A 17,635-nucleotide genomic window follows, 5' to 3' on the forward strand; every position below is an offset into this window, starting at 1 on the left:
ACAGTACGTCTACAATGAAACCAGAAAATTTTAAGTGTAAGTATGTGAGGGACAGAGCTATATCTATGCCAACTAATCAGAATCCATCTGGTTGTTGAAACTTTGTATTATACTTTGCCTAGAACAGCAGCACAGGTTTGGCTTAAGTTTATGGTTAAGATTAGTGGTAGAGTTACTGATGGGACTACCATTAGGGCTAGTCTGAGGGTTAATTTTCAAGAGTATATTTTACCAAGCATAATCATTGCATCAACAAAGCAGCAAAAATAACCCTCAGTTCATCTTAGAAATTGCAATATTGTAATTTCTAATTTTAAAGATACTGTTTAAATATTTACTTCACACAGTATTCATTCAAAAAATAAGATCAAAAGCAATCTAAAACGTCTCCTGGGCATCCTATAGTTTCATGTCGTAATTCTTTATTTGAATCTCTACCTCAATATATAGATTATTTTTTACAACCTTTTGTTTATGCTATCACTTCATATGTGATTGTCAACAGTAGAGATTCCATCTGAAATACAAGATAGATTATTATTCATGACATTGGATATTACATCTCTTTACACCAGTATACCTCAGGCTGAGGCCATAGATTTGGTTGAAATATATCTTTATAAGTCTACAATGGTGGGCAATAAATTGGAATTACTGTTAGTTATGGCCCATTTTGTTAAGAAAAATATTTTGTCTTTGAAGATCAATATTTCATGCAAATAAAGGAAGTAATGATGGGTGTACCTGTTGCCCCATCTACAACATGTCTTTATATGTCTGATTTTGAAGATCAATTTGTTTATACTTCTGTATTTTTCCAATGTACTTATGTGGAAATGTTTTATAGATTATATATTTTTTTGATGGAAGACACACATGGCTTGTTTTCAGAATTTATTCAATAACTTAATGGTGGTAATAAGCATTTGACGTTTACAGAAAGTCAATTCAGCTAATATAAATTTTTTAGATATCAAAATTATGTATGCCTAGGGGAAGTCTGCAACTACTATTTTTAGGAAAGCTATGGACAGGAATATGCTTTTAAATTATTGTAGCTATTATCCCAAGCAATTGAGAGATAGCATTCCAGTTGGACAAACCCAAGCAAGAGTTAAAAATTCAAGCTGCTAACATGGAAAAAAAAAGATTTCAACAGAGGAGATATTCAAGGCATAGTCTGAACAGAGCTTATAAGTGGGTACAATATGCTAATCATGAATGGTTGTTGCTTTCTAAACATTGCACAGAATGCAATAATAGAACAGTATGTGTATTACCCTTCTCCCCTCAAGCCTTATAGATCACATGTCGTAACTGTAAACACTAGGACATTTTGGGATCCTTTTATCAAGCTGCGGTAGAGGTTTAACGAGCTTAATACTACGCGCTAAACCGCCTGCCACACTAGCTGTTAACGCCTACATTGAGCAGGCGTTAGTTTTTTAGCCAGTCGCGGAGGTTAGCGCATGATGAAATGTCCGACGCGCTAATCCCACTAGCGTGGCTTCATAAAAGGAGCCTTTTATGTTTTCACCCTGTTTTTGCTGAGATACCTAAGATCACGTTCAAGTGAAGCAAGAATCTAGGAGAGTTGTTAAAATAGTAGAAGAAGAAAAATAAAGATCATGTATCATTCACTTGAGGACATACTATATGTGGCAAAAGCACAGCTACTTACCGTAACAGGTGTTATCTGCAGACAGCAGGCAGATTTTCTCACATATGGGTGACATCATACATGGAACCTGGTACAGATAGTCTGAAAAGTGAACTGTCACTTTAAATTTTTTAGAGCTTTGCTACCCGCTCCGTGCATAAGCGACTACTTTGCCACCTGAAGAGGCTCGTGGTACCTCAGTTCCATAAGCAAGTTAAGAAGCCAACCAGAGGAGGAGGGTGGGATGTAAGAATATCTGCCTGCTGTCTCCAGATAACACCTGTTAGGGTAAGTAACTGTGCTTTATCCTAGGACGGGGGTCGGCAACCTGCGGCTCCAGAGCCGCATGCGGCTCTTTTCCACCTTTGCTGCGGCTCCGGTAGTGTGTCACGCAGGCATGCAGCTTAAGTCCAGCGTCGCGGGGGAAATAGCCATGCTGAGCAGTGAGCTCAGCACATACACAGATGAAAGCCTTGCTTGCTGATTGGTCCGGCGGCCCCGCCCCGCCGGACCAATCAGCAAGCAAGGCTTTCATCTGTGTAGTGCTGAGCTCACTGCTCAGCATGGCTATTTCCCCCGCGACGCTGGACTTGTAAGGTGCCTGAAAAAGAAATCATCCTGGCCGGGGTCGGTGTCATGCTCCGGAGATCTACAGCCTTCCTATCTCCCTCTCCCTTCTACCTGCTTCCGGCCACATCCCCTGCTCCGCGGCTCTCTTCTGCAACTCAGCAGCAGCTTCTGACGTCGGGGCCTACCCTCTGTGAGTCCCGCTTGTTTCAACTTCCTTTTTCCACAAAGGCGGGACTCGTAGAGGGAAGGCCTCGATGTCGGCAGCTTGTCTTGATCACCGCTGCTGACGAGTTGCTGAAGAGAGCCGCGGAGCAGGGGGGGTGTTGCCAGGTGCAGGTAGAAGGGAGAGGGCCAGATGCAGGACTCGTGGGTGAGGGAGCAGAAGAGAGAGAGAAAGAGAGAGGGGAGGGAAACAAAAGGAAATCTTTCATACTGGGCTGGGCCGGAGTGGAGGGAGGGTGGAAAGATTCTAGCTACAGGGTGCAGTAACAAAGGAAAAGGGGGGAAAGCTGAAAATGGAGATAGTGACACAAAGAAGAGAAAGGGTAAGCAGGACCTACTGAATAAGGATAGAGATACAGAGGGGACATGAAGAGGAGGTGAAATAGAGACATAGAAGTAATGCTGAAAAAGTGTGTGGGGGGGGGAGATAAAGACATTGAAAGGGCAAATGGTGAACATGGCGTAAAGATAAGGACAGAGACAAATGAAGATTCTGAAAAAGTGGTGAGATAGGGATATAGGTGAGATGGACACAAAGAAGGGTGATGCTGGAAAATAGGTGGAATGGTAATTCTGACAAACACAGAAGGGAAATGCTGGATCAAGGAGAGATGGGGCTCAGGCTGGATGGAATGAGGAGAAATGCCTTGTTGGCCCGGAACTTCCTCTCCTACATCAGAATTGACGTCAGGGAGCGGAATGCTGGTCAGCGCAACACTTCTGCAGGGAAAGCTTGGGACGGCGGTGGCTTGGGGGCTGTTCCCCGATTGCGGTGGCAGCAAACCGAGTGGCTTGGGGGACGGCACGGAGACAGAAAGAAGGGGGAACAGGGAGACAGAAAGAAAAAGTTGGGGGAGAGAATGAGGTCTGGAGGAGAGGAAACATACAGGAGGCTGAAAGAAAGGAAGAAAGATTGGATGCACAGTCAGAAGAAGAAAGTGCAACCAGAGACTCATGAAATCACCAAATAGCAAAGGTAGGAAAAATGATTTTATTTTCAATTTAGTGATCCTTTATATAGCATTAAGATAAGAAACAATATATGCAGTGTTAGATTTGTTTTATAATGGTTTTGCGGCTCCAAGTTTTTTTTTCTTTTCGAAAACGGGTCCAAGTGGCTCTTTATGTCTTAAAGGTTGCAGACCCCTGTCCTAGGACAAGCAGACAGCATATTCTCATATATGGGACTCCCTAGCTTACTGTAGTGGGATGGAGAGAGAGTTGGCCAATTAAGAGAATAAAGTTTATAATAATAGTAATACTTGGCCAAAGTAACCAACCCGTCTGCAAAGAATTCCAGATAGTAGGGAGGGAGAAAGAGTGAACTGAGGTCCAAGTAGCTACGTTGCAGATTTCATCAATGGTAGAAAAACAAAAGAATGCAACTGAAACCGCATAGCTCGGAACTTAAGAGCCGTTAAGGAACAGCGAGCTACAGCCCAGCCTGAGCAAAGCAACAGGAAATACATGCCGCAAGCCATGTGGAAGTAGTTCTCTTGGCGACAGGCTGGTTCAACCAATTAGGATGTAAAGAAACAAACAGTTAAAACGATGCTGTGGGACTGAGATCCTTGGAAGTAAGAAGCTGAAGCTCGCTGACAAAGCAATGTTACTTACCGTAACAGTTGTTATCCAGGGACAGCTATTCTCACTAGTGGGTGATGTCATCCGACAGAGCCCCGATACGGACATCTTGCAAGCATGTCTTGCTTGAAGAAACTCAGAAGTTTCGAGATGCCCGCACCGCGCATGCACCAGTGCCTTCCTGCCCGATGCTCCGGGCGTGTCTCCTCAGTTCAGGTAGCTAGCAGAGAAGCCAACCCAGGGGAGGTGGGTGGGACGTGAGAATAGCTGCCTGCTGTCCCTGGATAACAACTGTTACGGTAAGTAACATTGCTTTATCCCAGGACAAGCAGGCAGGTATTCTCACTAGTGGGTGACCTCCAAGCTAACCTCAATGGGATGGAGGGAGAGTTGGCAACTTAGGAGAACAAATTTTGTAACACAGTTTGGCCAAACTGCCCATCCCGTCTGGAGAAAGTATCCAGACAATAATGAGAGGTGAACGTATGAACCGAGGACCAAGTGGCAGCCCTACAAATCTCCTCAATCGGTGTCGATCTGAGGAAGGCTACAGAGGCTGCCATCGCTCTGACCCTATGTGCTGTGACCTTACAGGGAAGGGGTAATCCAGCCTGGGCATAGCAGAAAGAGATACAAGCCGCCATCCAGTTGGAGATGGTGCGCTTCGATATAGGTCGTCCCAACTTTATTGGATCAAAGGAGATGAAAAGTTGAGGAGCAGTTCTGTGTGGTTTGGTGCGATCCAAGTAGAAAGCCAAAGCATGTTTACAGTCCAGAGTGTGAAGAGCTGATTCTCCAGGATGAGAATGAGGCTTTGGAAAGAACACTGGAAGCACAATGGATTGGTTGAGGTGAAATTCAGAGACCACTTTAGGCAGGAATTTCGGGTGAGTGCGGAGGACCACCTTGTCATGATGGAATACTGTGAAAGGTGGGTCCGCCACCAAGGCCTGAAGCTCACTGACCCTGCGAGCAGATGTGAGGGCCACCAGAAAAACCACTTTCCAAGTGAGAAACTTTAGTGGAGCCTTGCTCAGAGGCTCAAAAGGAGGTTTCATAAGCTGAGAAAGGACAACATTTAGATCCCAAACCACTGGAGGCGGTTTGAGAGGAGGATTGACATGAAAAAGTCCTTTCATAAATCTGGAAACCACAGGATGAGAAGAGAGAGGTTTCCCTTGTAGAGGTTGATGGAAAGCCGCAATAGCATTCAGGTGGACTCGTATAGATGTCGACTTGAGACCAGACTGAGACAGATGTAAAAGATAGTCCAAAACAGAGGATAGGGAGGCTCGCTGAGGCTCCTTAGAATTGGAAATACACCATGAAGAAAATCTAGTCCATTTTTGGGAGTAGCATTGACGAGTAGCAGGCTTCCTGGAAGCCTCCAAGACATCCCTCACCGCCTGGGAAAACTGGTGCGGGGTTACGTTGAGAGGAACCAAGCTGTCAGGTGGAGAGACTGCAGGTAGGGATGAAGCAGAGACCCCTGATGCTGAGTAAGCAGCGAAGGAAACACTGGAAGTAGGTACGGTTCCCTGCTGCTGAGTTGAAGTAGAAGGGAGAACCAAGGTTGCCTGGGCCACCGAGGAGCTATCAGAATCATGGTGGCATGTTCGGACTTCAGTTTGACTAGAGTCTTTTGAATGAGAGGGAATGGCGGAAACGCATACAGAAAGCGATTCCCCCAATCCAGCAGAAAAGCATCTGCCTTGAGGCGATGAGGAGCATAGATCCTGGAGCAAAACTGAGGCAGCTTGAAATTGTGGGGAGCCGCAAAGAGGTCTATCTGAGGCGTTCCCCACTGAGCAAAGATCTGATGAAGGGGCTTGGAGTGGAGTGTCCATTCGTGAGGCTGGAGAAGACGACTCAGTTTGTCCGCCAAGACATTGTCCCTCCCCTGAATGTAGACAGCTTTGAGGAAGGTGTTGTGGCGAACCGCCCAATCCCAGACTCTGAGAGCTTCCTGGCAGAGGGAGGCCGAGCCCGTGCCCCCTTGCTTGTTGACATAATACATGGCGACCTGATTGTCGGTGCGAATGAGGACCACCATGTCGTGAAGCAGATGTTGAAAAGCTTGAAGAGCATTGAAGATGGCTCTGAGCTCTAGAAGATTGATTTGATGGAGTCGGTCCGCACAGGTCCAGAATCCCTGAGTGCGAAGCCCATCCAGATGAGCCTCCCAGGCATAGGTCGAGGAATCGGTTGTGAGAACCTTCTGATGAGGAGGAGTGTGAAACAGCAAACCTCTGGATAGATTCGAAGAGGTCATCCACCAAAGTAGAGACTGCCGAAGAGCAGGAGTGACTATGATGTGTCGAGTCAACGGGTCTGACACTTGAGTCCATTGAGAAGCTAGGGTCCACTGAGGAATCCTGAGATGGAGCCTGGTAAAGGGTGTCACATGAACTGTAGAGGCCATGTGGCCCAGGAGGACCATCATGTGTCTCGCTGAGATGGACTGGCGAGAAGATACAGACTGGCAGAGACGAAGAAGAAGAGCATCCATGCGCTGAGGAGGAAGGAATGCTCGAAGCTGGTGTCCAGTACCACCCCGATGAAGGGAAGGGACTGGGTAGGCTGCAGATGAGATTTGGGAAAATTGATCTCGAAGCCTAGGCTCTGCAGGAAGCAGATCGTGGTCAAGGTCGCCGAAATGACCTTTGGAGCTGACGGGGCCTTGATGAGCCAGTCGTCGAGGTATGGAAATACCTGAAGACCCCTGTTCCGGAGTGCAGCGGCCACCACCACCAGACACTTCGTGAAGACTCTGGGAGACGAGGACAGGCCGAATGGAAGCACTCGATACTGCAGATGTAGATGTCCCACCCAAAATCTGAGGAATTTGTGGGAGGCCGGATGAATGGGAATGTGAGTGTAGGCCTTCTTGAGATCCAGAGAGCATAACCAGTCGTTCTGCTCGAGGAGAGGGTAGAGAGAAGCAAGTGTCAGCATGCGAAACCTCTCCTTGACTAAGAATTTGTTGAGGGCCCTGAGGTCCAGAATGGGTCGCAGGTCGCCCGTCTTCTTCGGAACAAGGAAGTACCGGGAGTAAAACCCCTGGTTCAGTTGGTCCGTCGGGACCGGCTCCACGGCACGAAGCCAGAGCAAAGCCTGAGCTTCCTGGAGAAGAAGGGCGGTCTGAGTCAAGTTGGAAGGATACTCTCTTGGAGGGTGGTCCGGAGGGACCCGATGGAAATGAAGAGAGTATCCTTCCTTGATGATAGTAAGGACTCAGAGGTCGGTTGTTATGGCCTCCCAGCGATGATAAAAATGATGGAGGCGCCCTCCTCCAGGAGGGGGAGGCAGAACGAGGTTGGTTATGCCCTCGACTAGACAGTCAAAAAGGCTGAGTGGTCTTAGGGACAGCAGGCGACTGAGACTTAGGCTGACCCTTCTGGGGAGGCTGGCGCTTCGCCGGTTGCCTCGAAGGTGGAGTTTGCCTCGGCTGATAACGCCGCTGATAAATCAACAGCGGACGAGAAGGTCGAGACTGCTGAGGCTTAGGCTTCGGCCTAAGGATAGATTGGAAGGACTTTTCGTGGTCAGACAACTTCTTCGTAACAGTCTCGATGGATTTGTCAAAAAGATCCGCCCCAGCACACGGGACGTTCGCCAGGCGGTCCTGAAGATTCGGGTCCATATCAATGGTCAGCAACCAGGCCAACCGGCGCATCGCCACCGAGCAGGCCGCCGCTCGGGCTGAGAGCTCGAACGCATCATAGGCAGATTGCATTAACTGAAGCCGAAGTTGGGACAGCGAAGTAACCACTTCCTCAAACTCAAACCTAGCCTGGGACTCGATGTAGGGTGTGAACTTCCGAAGCACAGGTAGAAAAAATTCCAAGTAGGCTGCAAAGTGGAAATTGTAATTCAGGACTCGAGACGCCATCATCGAATTCTGATAGATGCATCGACCAAACTTATCCATGGTTCTGCCCTCGCGGCCCGGAGGCACTGAAGCATAGACCTGGCCAGGATGAGACCGCTTGAGCGAGGATTCGACCAGGAGGGACTGGTGAGAAAGCTGAGGACCCTCGAAGCCTTTATGATGCACCGTGCGGTACCGCGCATCCAATTTGCCAGGGACCGCAGGGATAGAGTAAGGAGACTCGAAGCATCGCATGAAGGTCTGGTCGAGGAGCTTGTGCAGGGGAAGCCACAAGGACTCCGCCGGAGGACGAGGCAAGTGCATAGTATCGAGGTACTCCTTGGAGTATCGAGACCCAGCATTGAGAGTAATGTCCATGTCATCTGTCATCTGCCTGAGGAACGATGAAAAGGACAGTTGGTCCGCCGTCGCCGGTCTGCGAGACGGACTAGAAGAAGAGGCTTCAGGCTCTAGAGAGGCCTGCGAGCAACAGGACGAGTAGAAAACCTCGGGGTCCTCGAACTCCGGGCCCGGAGGAGGAGACCCAGTCGAAGCAGCATACCCCAACCGAGGCAATTTCTTCTGAGGCGAGACGGTCGAGTGCCGAGAGGAATGCTTCGAAGAATGTCTGGATCGATGCCCCTCCCGATGCCTGGAAGGGGATCGAGCCCGTCTGTGAGAAACTGGTTCAGACGCCTCCAAGGAGCAGATCGGACTCGACGCCGTCGATCGCAGAGGCGGAATAATCGGCGCCTCCCCCGACGCCCCCCCAGGTTTGATAGGGGGTTCGGAAGAACTCGTCCTGCTTCCTGCTATGCCCAGGACTGGGTGGCCCCGAAGGTGGACGCCACACTGAGTCATGGGGCGGAGTAATCGGTTCCAAGGGAGGCAGGTCACTAAACGAGGCTTTCCTCGAGGGGATGGGCTCCAAGGGAGGCATATCACTAAAGGGAGGCCCTCCTCGAGGGAATCGGTTCCAAAGGAGGCACAGCACTAACGGAGGACCTCCTCGAGGACCCGGACACCGCTCGCCGCTCCTCCTCGCCGAGCAACGAGGTCGTGCGGCGAGGAGGAGGAGGGGGTGGTCCGCCCCTCGAAGCCGAAGCTGGGAGGTCACCCTGGATGGTGGCAATCAGCCGAGGCCCCATGGTCTGCATGAGCTCCACGAACTGAGTCTCCAGAAGGGATCCGCACCAAAAGGGGGCCCTTCCGCACGGTCTCCGCGCTCCTTTGGTGCTGCGTGCTTCTGCTTGCCAGTCTTCGGCACCTTGAGCACCACTGGTGGAACTGTCGGGGTCGATACCTGCTCCGAGGAGGCGGAGGAAGGCACCGGCGTGAACGATGCCGGTTTCAGGAGGCCCGAAGCAGCCGGGGAGGCAGAGGGCTTCGCGGAAGGAGTCGAAGCACCCGTCGATGTCGATGTCGAAGCTGCAGGATCCGATGAAGCTTCCATCTTGAACATGGACTCCCACAGTAGACAGCGACGCTTAAACGCTCTCGCCGTCAGAGTGGAGCAAGGCCGGCACGATTTCGGGAAGTGATCCGGTCCCAGACACTGTAAGCAGCGTCGATGAGGGTCCGTGAGCGAAATTGCGTGCTGGCACTTGCTACACTTTTTAAAACCGGTAATCGGCCGGAACATAGGCCGGAAAAGCTCCGCCGCAAGGTCGAAGGCGCGGGGCCCCAGCCACGCGGCCGACCCGGTATCGGAAGGAAAAAAGTTTTTTTTGTTTTTTTTTTTTTGAAAAAAAGAAATCAAAGAAAGAAATAAATGCACAGGAGAGCCAAAAGTACTCAACCCGCGGCAAAAAAGAAGGCAAAAAAGAGATTCAATGGGCGCAAATTGAAGATAGACTTCTCAGCTCCGCGGAAGAAAAAGAACTGAGGAGACACGCCCGGAGCATTGGGCGGGAAGGCACTGGCGAATGCGCGGTGCGGGCATCTCGAAACTTCTGAGTTTCTTCAAGCAAGACATGCTTGCAAGATGTCCGTATCGGGGCTCTGTCGGATGACATCCCCCACTAGTGAGAATACCTGCCTGCTTGTCCTGGGATAATCTAAGGTATGAAAAGGTGCCTTGCCAGGATGAGAATGAGGTTTTGGAAAGAAAACTGGTAACATGATGGATTGAGTTAGAAGAAATTCCAAGACCATTTTGGAAAGGTTTAAGAACTTGGAACTACCTCATCACAATGAATCGGAAAGAGAGAATTCCATACCTACATGGAAAATGCACCAACAAAACAAACAATAAGAAAAAAAACCCCAAAAACAAAGCAGCCCCTGACGGTCAAAAGCCTAAGAAGGAAGGGCTAACAATAGACATGCTAACTGCAAGAGATGAAAGCACTGACTGTATACCAATAGAAGGGCTGAGACGAAAAAGACCCTTCAGAAACTAGGGAAAACCAGCACAAATGAATAGCTGACTAGAACAGGAAAGAATACCAAATGAACTCTGACCGAATCATTTGTTTTTTTTTTAACTGGAGTTGGACAAGAGTAGTTGAAATATAACACCGGAGTGAGAAAGAAGGTGAAAGATCTGAAGTGTAAAAAAGGAGAGCTAGCTGAAAACTATGACAACTTCAACTAAAAACACTGCTAGAGAGAAAAAACCACTCTGGAAAGAGTGAAAAAACTTCAATAGGATCAAAATGAAGGCAAAGCATGTTGGAGCCTTTGAACCATCAGAAGTTGAAAAAAGGGGAATCATGTGTAGAAGAAACAGTACAGAGAATTCCCAAGGAAGTGGAAAAAAATTAAGAAAGGAGATACTAGTCCCGGTGAGTAGTGGAGTCCCTCAGGGTTCGGTGCTGGGGTGTTTGAGAGTGACATTGCGGAAGGGTTAGAAGGAAAAGTGTGCCTTTTTGCAGATGATACCAAGATTTGTAACAGAGTAGACACCGAAGAGGAAGTGGAAAATATGAAAAAGGATCTGCAAAAGTTAGAGAAATGGTCTAATGCCTGGCAACTAAAATTAAATGCAATGAAATGCAGAGTAATGCATTTGGGGATTAATAATCGGAAGGAACCGTATATGCTGGGAGGTGAGAAGCTGATATGTACAGACGGGGAGAGGGACCTTGGGGTGATAGTGTCCGAAGATCTAAAGGCGAAAAAACAGTGTGACAAGGCGGTGGCTGCTGCCAGAAGGATGCTAGGCTGTATAAAGAGAGACGTAGCCAGTAGAAGGAAGAAGGTGTTGATGTCCCTGTACAGGTCATTGGTGAAGCCCCACTTGGAGTATTGTGTTTAGTTTTGGAGACCGTATCTGGTGAAGGACGTAAGAAGACTTGAAGCGGTCCAGAGAAGGGTGATGAAAATGATAGGAGGCTTGCGCCAGAAGACGTACGAGGAGAAACTGGAAACCCTGAATATGTATACCCTAGAGCAAGGGTGTCAAAGTCCCTCCTTGAGGGCTGCAATCCAGTCGGGTTTTCAGGATTTCCCCAATGAATATGCATGAGATCTATTAACATACAATGAAAGCGGTGCATGCAAATAGATCTCATGCATATTCATTGGGGAAATCCTGAAAACCCAACTGGATTTCGGCCCTCAAGGAGGGACTTTGACATCCCTGCCCTAAAGGGACAGGGGAGATTAAATTCAGACGTTTAAATATTTGAAGGATATTAACGTAGAACAAAATCTTTTCCAGAGAAAGGAAAATGGTAAAACCAGAGGACATAATTTGAGGTTGAGAGGTGGTAGATTCAAGAGCAATGTTAGGAAATTCTACTTTACGGAGAGAGTAGTGGATGCCTGGAATGCGCTCCCGAGAGAGGTGGTGGAGAAGAAAATGGTGACGGAGTTCAAAAAAGCGTGGGATGAACACACAGGATCTAGAATCAGAAAATTCCGTACTCTACTTCTGCAACGGATACAAACCATGCTCACCAACGGCCTTTTCCCAACTGACCTCAGCAAAATTATCATCACCCCAATTCAAAAAGATTCAAAAGGACCAACAGACCAACCATCCAACTACAGACCCATTGCCTCAATACCTCTATATGTCAAACTGACAGAAGGATTAGTAGCCAAACACCTCACCAACTATCTAGATGACCATAATATACTTCACACCAAGCAATCTGGCTTCAGATCCAACTTCAGCACAGAGACATTACTAGATTCCCTCATTGACACAGCCAGACAACACTTCAGCACAGGAAAAAAATGCTTCTCATACAACTAGACCTTACCTTAGCATTTGACCTGGTAGACCATAACATCCTACTGCAAATGTTGGATGCAATAGACATCTCAGATAAAGTATAGTCTTGGTTTGAAGGCTTCCTAAAATCCAGAACATACAGAGTAAAATCAGATAAAGAAAAATCTGAACCTTGGTCCAACCCTTGCAGCGTACCACAAGGATCCCCACTATCTCCTACTCTCTTCAACCTATACACTGCATCTCTCGGAACATACCTAGATAATCTAGGCATCACCACCTACAGTTATGCAGATGACATTACCATTCTCATACCTTTTGATCAACCAAAGACCGCCATGACAAACATACTACACCGAACACTAGAAACAGTAGCAACCTGGATGAAAGATCACAAACTGAAACTCAACACAGACAAAACTAAATTCATCCTCCTCGAAAACGACAAAGTCCCAACCATAACCAATATAGAAATTAACACAATCAACTATCCCATTCAAACTACCATAAAACTACTAGGAATGACTATAGACCGATGCTGCACCATGCAACCACAAATAAATAAAACAATACAGAAATCCTTCGCAGTGATGAGAAACCTAAGACAAGTCAGGAAATTATTCGAAAAAACACAATTCCAGCTTATAGTACAATCCCTAATCCTAAGTCTACTAGATTACTGCAACATCCTCTACCTCCCCTGCCCTGCTACAATGACTAAACAACTACAAACAATCCAAAATACAGCTCTGAGACTCATCTACTCATTGAGAAAACACGACCATATTACAGAAGCATACATCAACTCACATTGGCTACCAATCCAAGAAAGAATACTATTTAAATTCTACTGTATGTTATTTAAAGCCTTATACGGAGACAACCGCCTCATCCAAAGCACCTCAATCAGACATAGAAACATACATACCCCATTCACACACCCCTCGATTAAAGAAGTAAAACGGAAAAACTTTACAATGGCCTCCTGGTCACTCAAGCAGCTAAACTAGATAACCAAATCTCCAGTCTATTGATAACGACGTCAGACTACAAGATGTTCAGAAAAGAAATAAAAACTATACTCTTCAAGAAATTCCTGAAACAGCCATAACTTCAGAAAAGAAATAAAAACTAGAATCTCCAAGAAATTCCTGAAACAGCCCTAACTTCAAACTTATCATACTTCCCCCCTCCCTCTTCCTGCCACACAGAAACTACATAACCTACTCTTTACCTCTTTAGAAAGGACAAATGTTCTTCCATTGTAACCCTCCGTTTTTTCTCTCTTTTGTAACCCGCCTTGAACCGCAAGGTAATGGCGGAATAGAAATCTCTAATGTAATGTAATATTAAATATTGAACTAAGGCCAGTACTGGGCAGACTTGCATGGTCTGTATATGGCCGTTTGGGGGAGGATGGGCTGGAGAGGGCTTCAATGGCTGCGAGGGTGTAGTTGGGCTGCAGTAGGTTTTGACAGAGATTTCGGCAGTTGGAACCCAAGCACAGTATGGGTAGAGCTTTGGATTTTTTCCCAGAAATAGCTAAGAAGAAAAAATTTAAATTGAATCAGGTTGGGCAGACTGGATGGACCATTCGGGTCTTTATCTGCTGTCATCTACTATGTTACTATATTAGTATGACATAGGAGGTATACAAAACAAGGAAGAATACCTGGAGAGGTATTCAGCCCAAAAGTATTCCGATGAAATCTTGGAAACCACTCAAAGAGGGAATACCAGATACATCTACTGTCTACTGTTAAGTATATAATACAGTATAACTGGATCGATCTAGTAAGCTAGTAGGAGAGAAGACATAATGTGATTAAAACACGTATAACTCCCAGAAACAAGGAAAAGAAATGATCCAGTAAAAAGTCGTGCATAAAGAGGTCTAACAGAAACATAGTGACAGTTAAAACAAAATCTTCTACGTGTGAACTATGCATAAAGAAATGAGGATCCAGGCAGGACCGGAACAAAAAAAGGCAGATAAAAACATTCTAAAAAGGATTTAGTGGCTTCCTTCTTTACAGACACTCCCAAACCTCCATATCCCCTAGATGGAAAAAAAGGGGATGGAATAAAACCAGAAACTTGCATAGATCGTATCAAAGGGGTGTAGGGGAAGAGTCTTCAAATAATAAGTAGGTTATTTGAAAGCGCCGTCAGACGTTTGAAGACGCCATTAGAAGTTCAATGGTATAGCTATGAGGTATAATGCAGAGAAGATGGTATACGATCCTGCTATGACAAAGAAAGCAAGGCTAGGTAGGCGATGAAAATAGCATAAATGCTATTGTGAGAGCACCCACCCTTAAATTTGGGCAACGGGATCCCAAAACAGCAAGAAACACCACCTAGAAGCCACACAGCGCAGTAAAATGGTGAAAGAGATGGGGCAAAAGTGAAGCATAAGAAAATATGCGAAGTGTATCTCAAACAGGAGAAGAACACTCTTCAAAGAGTCCACACAGAGTCCCAAATATGCCAGTATGAAGAACTGAGATCATAAAAACAGGAAGCAGAGGAACCGGAAAAGTGAGAAAAAGAGAATTTTTTTAAATTTTTTTTACCAGAAATCAAGAAAAAATATTCTGTTTGTTTTTTTTTGTTTTTCTTCTTCTTCTTTATTTTTTTTTAAAAGAAAGGAACTCTCCATGAAAATTGAAAGGACCACAGAACACAGGTCCTGAAAAGTTAACCATGATGCAAAAAAAAAAAAAAAAAATGGAAGAATCAAGTTGTGAGGAAAGAAGAACAGCAGCTGTACTGTCAAGCCATATCGAAAGAGGCGACAGAAAAAACTGATATGGAGTAGAGAAATAATTTCAGTGTAACCCCTAAGGAGTTGGATGCCGAGAAGTAGAAGGCATAGAAGAAGAGGTTCGGCGATGTAAAGAATCTTGTCTAGAAGACCTCTGCTGGGAAGGAAAAGTAGATACTGGTTTGTTTAGAGCAGCCCAAGTCTGCGCATGTTGAGCTAATTTCTGTGCAGCCACTTCCACAGCATCCCCTAAAAGCTTATGCCCCAGACATAAAATGTTGGTCAATCTATTCTGGATGTTGATATCCATGTTAGAAAGTCTGAGCCAAGCAAGGCGTCTCATAGCCACAGATAAGAGCAGACGCTCTAGAAAAGCGTCAGACTGACCTCGGGAGATAAGTACATTGGAAAAATACAGAATTATATACAAATTGATCTTCAAAATCAGACATATATAATAATAATAATAACTTTATTTTTGTATACCACCATACCCAAGGAGTTCTAGGGGGTTCACATTTGTTTATCAAAAAAAAATTACAAGTGGTTCACACCAATTGAACATTGTTGGAAGCAGCGAAGTAGTTGAGGTTAGAGATAGAAAGGACGTGTAGGTCAGGGGGGAGAGGGTTGGGGTGGGTGGGCTGGGTAGTATGGTGGAAGGGGCAAGAGGGGGTTATGGTTCATATGAAGACCTGGATACTGGGAAGGGACACACAAAGTTTATTTGTAAGAATCAGAGCTGGAACCAACTTAACACCTGGAGTCCCACAGCAAGCAAGCACTAGACATTCCTCTCACTCCTTAAATAATGCAGGCTACACCAGGATGTAAAGTCCAAAAACCCAAAATCCAACTTTACTTCTTCTTGAAAACAGGAAAAGGCACACATGAACAGGGAACAGCTATTTTCAGAACACAATCCAACTATGTACAGATTCTTCTCCTTTACTCCAAGATGTTATTTTCTAATTTCCAACTCCAATTTCAATGATCCTAAGAAGGGCTCTGAATAAGCCAACCATCTTAATCAGACTTTGCATTGGTCAGTTATGATCAAAAGACAAATGTCTCACCCAGAGCCAGATCATAAATCTTTTCTAGAGCGAGGTCACAAACAAAGACCACCCTCCAGAAAGTCCCAAAAACTGGCTATGCTTCTCAATGGTTTTGCTCAGGCTTCTGGAAACTGATGTAATCTCTGTCCTGAGTACCTAGCCATTTCCAGAAGTGCCTGCCTGTCTTGCCGCAGTCTGTAGTTCCCATGGAGATCCAGGTACATGAGCTTTTAATCCAACTGCCATATACTCTGTGCAGCTCTGAATGCTAGGCTGCCCTTCCTATACCAGTACACAGCATTGATAATTTAAAAAAAATCTCAGCTTGCAGTTCTGGGAAATAGATGCACCCCTTAACTCCTCACTTCAGTGCATACTATTTGCCTAGGGTTATACGAAGTATTACAATATGGTTGACAGAGAGCTTTCCGAGCCTCTGGTGGCAAAACTGCTCCTCTGAATGACCAACTAAAAAATGGCTATTGCAGTATGAAGTTTTTGATACACTAAGCACTGATCAATATGTGGAGTCTTATTATGGACATCATGGTGCAAAGATGGTCGGTCACTAGAGGAAAGCCAATTAGATTTGAACCTCAATTCCTCCCTTCCCCATTACTCCATTCATAACTCAGTTCTCTTCTAACTGCTATAATATAGTGTAGCTTATTCATTCTATAATTCCTTATAAGTCACCTTGAATTTAATTAGGCATAGTGCGACTCAAAAATACTGGATTAGATTTGGGTATAATTTCTGGATACTTTGCTCTTCTTAAGGTTATGCAAACCAAACCAGCATTTACTATGGCAAAAGCTGCTGTCTATCAGACCTCTCAGGGCAAACATATGATTAACATTTGCCAAGATAATCACAGATAAAACTTTGGTTAAAAAAAAAAAAAAGCTGTCAATCATCATCTGTTTTACGAAACTTGGAGACATAGGAGTAAGAGCAACTGTTACTCTTCATGATGTTTGCTCTGGTACTGCACTACATTAAGGAAAGAAAATTTTTTCTAAACTTGAGAGATGTCATGAAATATAGCTATGATAGCAAAGGCTGTATAGTCAGATGGTCCGATGATGATAATTTGGTATTTAAATAAAAGGAATTCTTCATAAAACGCCAAAATATATCAGGAGATTAGCATCGAATCCCAAAAGAAGGGAGCCAGAGCACCATTTTCTTCAGGGGATTCTGTTCAGTTTTCCTCCCTTCCACGCTTCCCTATTCGAAATTTTGGAGAAATTCAGTGTTGCTGCTCCTGAGGAAGAAGGTTGAGTTCCCCAATACTGTTGCACAACTATGGATTGCTTATTCACCTATTGCTGCCATTTCGTGAGATAAGTACTCAGCTTTTTTCATTCTAAAGGCGTTGTGAAGGGGAGTACATTGTAGGAAGCTGTTCCCAAAAATAAGAAAATAATGTGACAATTATTTTTTTGCACAATTAATATACCGGAGAGATAATAGCACTGCTTTAATTATTGTGTGTTTTTTGCACTTTAAGTTTGTACACGTGAGCACAAAGGTCCGGGGATGTAACATGCTTGATTAACCCGTTTGGGTTTTAACAGCCTACAACTCATCTTACAGGGCTTGCCCCAATATACTGAGTTGTGTTAACTGAGGATCTTATTTCACATTTAAATTTATATTTATTACAATCCCTTTTTTGGGATTTGGTGCTAATCTCCCGATATATTTTGGCATTTTA

At 45.4% G+C, this 17,635-nt stretch overlaps 1 protein-coding gene across 1 annotated transcript in view; it reads right to left on the bottom strand.

Annotated features, from left to right (window-relative positions):
- Positions 1 to 17,635, bottom strand: part of TMEM131 (transmembrane protein 131) — a 396,906-nt gene that overhangs the window by 117,370 nt on the left and 261,901 nt on the right.

The sequence above is a fragment of the Geotrypetes seraphini genome, chromosome 6 (assembly GCF_902459505.1).
Source record: "Geotrypetes seraphini chromosome 6, aGeoSer1.1, whole genome shotgun sequence".
NCBI classification, from domain to species: Eukaryota; Metazoa; Chordata; class Amphibia; order Gymnophiona; family Dermophiidae; genus Geotrypetes; species Geotrypetes seraphini.